Genomic DNA, 6980 nt, shown 5'->3' on the forward strand with positions numbered 1-6980 from the left:
ATTGAAACGTGTATTACCACGTGTGAAATAGATGACCAGTCCAAGTTTGATGCATGAAACAGGGCACTCAAAACCAGTGCACTGAGACGACCCAGAGGGATGGGATGTGGAGGGCGGTGGGAGGGGGTTTGGGACAGGGGGGACACATGGAAAGGGGAACACCATGGCTGATTCATGTCAATGTATGGCAAAACCCACAATATTGTAAAGTAATTAGCTCCAATTAAAATAAATTGCGGGAAAAAAGCCAAGAAACTTGTGGGTAAAGCATTTTTCAGAGAGAAATATTTAAACAGAGACCGGGCAAATACTACTTCTACTTCATAGTGATTTTGTTTAAAAAAATCTGGCTTCTTACCCTAAGGAAATTTCATACATACAGATATAGGAACCCTTGAATCTTTGGAATACTAACACCACAGAAAAAAACTTTCAACAAGGTAACTTTTTGTCTTAAGGGCAACCGTTTGCTAAATTAAAGCGATTTTACATAGGACAAGGGTAGATAAATGGGCACTCTTTTGCCATCAATATGGATTCCAAGCTCATCAGAAGAGGCCAGCTTGGAAATAGGTCTATGCAGTTTTCCCCAGTTCCAAGAACTGTCCTCTGTCCTCTGCCTGAGTTGCAGACAGCCTGTGACTCCCTGGAAAGTCTACTGACTTCTGCTTCTGCCTCTCCTTTTATAGGGGGAAAGAGTGGACAACACAATCTAGAGGACGCACTCTCTCAGATCCAAGGCATTGGAGAGATTCCTAAATCTATACCCATAAACACAAGATTCTGAGGCCGTTAACACCATAAGATACTGTTGTAGATGAAAAAAAAAAATACATTTGTGCCTGGGTAGGCATTTGCAATGTCTACCAATATTGTAATGTTTTCTTTCCCTTGGCTGGGATACATTCTACAAAAATAAGAATGGAAGCTGCTTTCTGCACTTCATAATAGCTTTAGAAGGACCAGGGCTCCAGGTCTGCTTTACAACTCACAAGCTGCCTTAATAACAGGGTGGACCTTCCTTTCCCTGAAAGAACACTGTGCCTGAAATTTCCTTACCATACCTTGTAACAAACACCTATCTTCCTAATTCACCAGAGCAGGGGCAGAGAGTCATTTTGTGAATCCATCAACTTATTTAAGAACATTACCTTACTGTGGGGGCTTCCCAGGTGACTTTGATGAATGAGGTGACTCATTCATCTACCAGTACAGAGACTCGAGTTTGATCCTTGGTTCAGGGAGATCCCTTGGTGTAGGAAATGGCAACTCACTCCAGTATTTTGCATGGGAAATCCCATGGACAGAGGCGCATGGTAGGCTATGGTCCATTGTTGTTGTTTAGTTGCTCAATCATGTCTGACTCTTTGTGACCCCATGGACTGCAGCATGCCAGGCTTCGCTGTCCATCACCATCTCCCAGAACTTGCTCAAACTCATGTCCACTGAGTCAGTGATGCCATCCAACCACCTTGTTCTCTGTTGTCCCCTTCTCCTCCTGCCTTAAATCTTTCCCAGCATCAGAGTCTTTTCTAAGGATTCGGCTCTTCACATCAGGTGGCCAAAGTACTGGAGCTTCAGCTTCAGCATCAGTCCTTCCAATGAATAGTCAGGATTGATTTCCTTTAGGGTTGACTGATTTGATCTCTTTGCAGCCCAAGGGACTCTCAAGAGTCTTCTCCAACACCGCAGTTCAAAAGCATCAATTCTTCAGCATTCAACCTTCTTTATGGTCCAGCTTTTACATCCATACATGACTACTGGAAAAAAACCATAGCTTTGACTATATGGACCTTTGTTGGCAAAGTAATGTCTCTGCCTTTTAATATGCTGTCTAGGTTGGTCATAGCTTTTCTTCCAAGGAGCAAGTGTCTTTTAATTTCATGGCTGCAGTCACCATCTGCAGTGATTTTGGAGCCCAAGAAAATAAAGTCTGTCACTGGTCCATAGGGTTGCAAAGAGTTGAACATGACTGAGCAACTGAACACACACACACACACACACACCTTATTGTGAAGGAAATATGGTATAAAAATGCCTTTTAAAAGGTTATTCACATAAAATATTGGTTACCGAGTGAAAGAAAAACATTTCATGTTGGTAGAGACTGCAAATACCACCCCTCCAAATGTATTGAGTTTTTTCATCTACAATAGTATCTGACGGTGTCAGTAACCTTGAATTCTTGTGTTTGTGAGTACAGATTTAGGAATCTCTCCAGTGCCTGCCTTCTGAGAGAGAGTGTGTCCTCTGGATTGGGTTGTCCACTCATTGGGTTGTCCACTCTCTTCCCCTGTAAAAGGAGAATCGGAGGCAGAAGTCAGTGGACATTCCAGCAAGTCACAAGATGTCTGCATCTCAGGAGTGGTCAGAGGACAGCTCTTAGAAGATAAGGATCTTGTACTGACCAGATTTCCAAGCTAGCCTCTTCTGGTGAGTGTGGAATCCATATTGAAGGCAAGAGAGTGTTTGTGTATCTAATTTTGCCTTTTGTAAAATCTCTTTTTAATTTAGCAAACAGTAGCCCTTAAGACAAGATGTCACCTAATTGAAAGTTATACTCTTTGGTGTTAATATTAAGAAAGATTACAAGTTTTGTGTATTTATGTGTATGAAGTTTTCTTGGGGATAATAAGCTAATTTTTAAAAAATAAGATCGTTGGTGGGAATGCAAACTAGTACAGCCACTATGGAAAACAGTGTGGAGATTTCTTAAAAAACTGGAAATAGAACTGCCATATGACCCAGCAATCCCACTTCTGGGCATACACACCAAGGAAACCAGATCTGAAAGAGACACCTGCACCCCAATGTTCATCGCAGCCCTGTTTATAATAGCCAGGACATGGAAGCAGCCTAGATGTCCATCAGCAGACGAATGGATAAGGAAGCTGTGGTACATATACACCATGGAATATTACTCAGCCATTAAAAAGAATTCATTGGAATCAGTTCTAATGAGATGGATGAAACTGGAGCCCATTATACAGAGTGAAGAAAGCCAGAAAGATAAAGAACATTACAGCATACTAACACATATATATGGAATTTAGAAAGATGGTAATGATAATCCTATATGCAAAACAGAAAAAGAGACGCAGAAGTACAGAACAGACTTTTGAACTCTGTGGGAGAAGGTGAGGGTGAGATGTTTCGAAAGAACAGCATGTATTTTATCTATGGTGAAACAGATCACTAGCCCAGGTGAGATGCATGAGACAAGTGCTTGGGCCTGGTGCACTGGGAGGACCCAGAGGAATCGGGTGGAGAGGGAGGTGGGAGGGGGGATCGGGATGGGGAATACGTGTAACTCCATGGCTGATTCATGTCAATGTATGACAAAACCCACTGAAATGTTGTGAAGTAATTAGCCTCCAACTAATAAAATAAAATTAAAAAAAAATCTTGCTCTGCTTATTCATAGCAAAATTTGAAAAAAAAAAAAAAAAGATCGATATGAAGTGGCATTGGTATTTGTCTGGGCCCTGAGGTTTTCCATTTACAATAGTATCTGATGGTGTCAGTAGCCTCAAATTCTTGTGCTTGTGAGTATAAATTTAGGAATCTCTCGAATACCTTGGATTTGAGAGACCTGTCCTCTGGATTGGGTTGTCTACTGATTGGGTTGTCTACTGATTGGGTTATTCACTCTCTTCCTCTATAAAAGGAGAGTCAGAGGCAGAAGTCAGTGGACTTTCCAGGGAGCCACAGCCTGACTGCATCTCAAGAGTGGTCAGAGAACAACTCCTGGAACTGGAGGAACCTGCATTGACCAGATTTTCAAGTTGGCCTCTTCTGGTGAGTGATGGAAAGAGAGTGTCTGTCTGTCTACTTTTGTCTTTTGTAAAATCTTTCTGTATGAGGTAGATGTAGTGTTTACCTAGATTCTGTTTAAATAGTTCTCTCTGAAACAATGTTTTACCCACAAGGTATTTGGTCTTTTTCTCTTCAAAACTTCACTTCTCTGCTTCACATGTCATCAGTTTGACCTTTCCCAATCTCTTCATCATTAATAATTTCATTAATATTTTTTCTTTCTTATTTCTTTTCCTCCATATCTCCCTCTTTCTCTCTCTGTTACTGTGTTGCCCTTATTATCACAGCACTTTACTATACCTAACACTGTAGTAAACATTCTTTAGTCTATGATCCCTTTTCTCTCATCAAGATTCAAATAAACTGGGGCAATGACTTTGTTAAGTGAAATTCTGAATCGTGAATTTTAGTCCACAACTTGGCATATAGTAGATGCTCTGTAAATGGGAGGATCAAGTGCTTTTTTCCTCCAAACTGTGGCATCTAAGATGTTGAGAGGGGTAATATTAATAATTATGGTGGGCCTACAGAAATGAAATATTTGTATTTTCTCCTTTAAAAATATCTTCTGAGGAAAGAAGTGTTAGGTGTAAAAGAAAGGATACCCTGATTAGGTTTACATTTTAAGTAGATTATGGTGATCAGATTCTTACATGGATTAAAAGAGAAAGGAGTTGAAATCCTACTGAAAGTTGATTGATAACAATAGAGATGATATCATTGTACAACTGAAGTTGATTTTCTGAGAAAACTTCAGAGGCTGTTTTTGGGAGTTTGAATAGTTTCTTTCAAAAAAATATATTCGAGCTCATTCTAAGAGCAAAGTGACTAAGTGAGTATGCCACTGTAAACCATTGAGTATCCAACTTAGTGAGAAAATCAACACAAAATGAAGAGCTGGTAAAATATGCATTTCAAAATTGGGAAACTAATAGAGAAAATGCATTGTTAATTTGATGACTGTGTCTAGAAAGGTTACTCTTGGAAATAGTGTTTTGCAGGAAGACGGAAACGTGCCTAGAGGCCATAGCAGCATCGCTGGGTCCCCGTGGAGGTGTTCCTAGAGGCTTTTTCCTGGGGTAGCAGAAGTTCTCACCGCAGAGCCAGGACATATCTGGTCTGCATTCATCCCTGAGATCTCTCTCATCTCCCTCTGCTATGGGAAATCAGGCTGAAGCAACCGAGTCCGTGATGGAGCAAACCTGGAAATCTGTTCCTACGAAAAGGCAAAAGAAAGAGGTGGAACAAATCCGTAAACTCTTCATTGGTGGCTTGAGCTTTCAAACCACAGAAGAAAGTCTGAGGAAGTACTACCAGCAGTGGGGAGAACTCACAGACTGTGTGGTCCTGAGGGACTTTGCCAGTCAAAGATCAAGAGGATGTGGTTTTGTCACCTTTTCATCCATGACCGAGGTGGATGCTGCCATGGCGGCCAGACCCCATTCCATTGACGGCAGAGTTCTTGAACCCAGACGTGCTGTCCCAAGAGAGGCATCTGGACAGCGGGGGGCCCACTGGACCGTGAAGAAGCTGTTCGTTGGTGGAATTAAGGAAGATACTGAGGAGCATCATCTTAGAGAGTACTTTGAGAAATATGGAAAAATCGATGCCCTTGAGATCATTACTGATAGGCAGTCAGGCAAGAAAAGAGGCTTTGGATTTGTGACTTTTGATGACTATGATCCCGTGGATAAGATAGTGTTGCAGAAATACCATGCCATCAATGGTCATCATGCAGAAGTCAGGAAAGCTTTGTCAGTATGGGAAATGCAGCAAGTCAATGGTTCTAGTAGTAGAAAAGGAGACCCTTTTGATTTTAGTGTTTCTTCTAGTGGGGGTGGAAATTTTGGACGAGGACCAGGAACTAAATTTAGAGTAGAAGCTGATGGATATGGAAATGGTCCTGGATCTAGAGGTGGCTACCATAGGTATGGAGGAGGACCGGGAGGTGGCAATTTTGGAGGTTACCCTTGTTATGGAGGAGGAGGTGGAGAATATGGTGGTCGAGGTCCTGGGTATGGCAACCAGTGGGAGTCCTCTGGAGGTGGTCATGGCAATAATTTTAGAAATTATGACCAGCAACCTCCTAACTATGGTCCAATGAGAAATGGAAGCTTTGGAGTTGGCAGGAACAAGTTCGCCCCATATGGTGGAGGAAACGATGGCCCAGGAGGCAGTGGAAGATGTGGGAGTTATGGAGGGAGAAGTGGATATTGAGCTACTTCCTGTTTGCCCTGGGCTTCACTGTCTGAATAGTAGAGAATGAGAGCCCAGACATAACAGAACAGCTTCAGGTTTTGAAATAAGGACGTTAAGGAAACTCTTATCTCAGTCATGAATAAATAGGTAGTGATGTGGCAGAAGACTGTAGAACAGGTCCAGAGAGCCATTCTGTTGGTGGATTGGAAGGCTGTATAAAAAGACACTTGTGAAGAATTTTATGCAAGTGAATTTGAAAACTTTGATGAAATAGAATTTTTTTTTTTTTTTTTTTTTTTTTTTTTTTAGTAAAAGACAAGTTACTTGTCCTTTTCGTGGAGGGGTAAAAGAAGATAATTCTATATCATATAATGAAATTATATTTAAACTTAGAAGGTTTTCTACCAAGAAAAAAATGTCTTGGAGACAGTTTCTCAGCTTCTTCCTGTTTCTTTGTTGTAGTGGTCTTTGTGAGATTGTAGAAGCATTCTTTCTTTGATAACGTTAAATTTGCAAGTTTCAGGTGACTTGTGAAAACTTTTTAAAGATTTTACTCAAGTTTTGAAAAGCTGTTAGCCAGGAGTATGTTATAATAAGAAATAATGTTATTCATTAAATTTTAGAGTATAGAGGTATGAAGCAATTGTAGATCTTTTTAAAATAAAATAATTCTAAAAGAAAAATAATTGTAGTTTGTTTTCATTTATAGCTTTTTGTACTTTAAATTTTTATCTTTGTGATATTTTTTCTACTTTCAAGAGATATTGATGTACAGTACTATATATTTTGCAAGTGTGTAGCATAATGATAAGACATCTATATCATGCAGTGATTACCACAATAATATTTAACATCTATCATCTCAAATAGCTTTAAAAAGATAAAGAAAAAAAGATTTTTGTGTGTGCGATGAGAATTCTTAAGATTACTCTCTGAACATCCTTCCTAGATATCAACAGCAGTGC

The 6980-nt window shown here is 40.2% G+C and overlaps 1 pseudogene; it reads left to right on the forward strand.

The window, feature by feature from the left end:
- Window positions 1–5007: 5007 nt before the first annotated feature.
- On the forward strand, window positions 5008–6033 carry LOC136166678 (heterogeneous nuclear ribonucleoproteins A2/B1 pseudogene; annotated as a pseudogene).
- Window positions 6034–6980: the final 947 nt, after the last annotated feature.

This window comes from Muntiacus reevesi, chromosome 1 (genome assembly GCF_963930625.1).
Source record: "Muntiacus reevesi chromosome 1, mMunRee1.1, whole genome shotgun sequence".
NCBI lineage: Eukaryota > Metazoa > Chordata > Mammalia > Artiodactyla > Cervidae > Muntiacus > Muntiacus reevesi.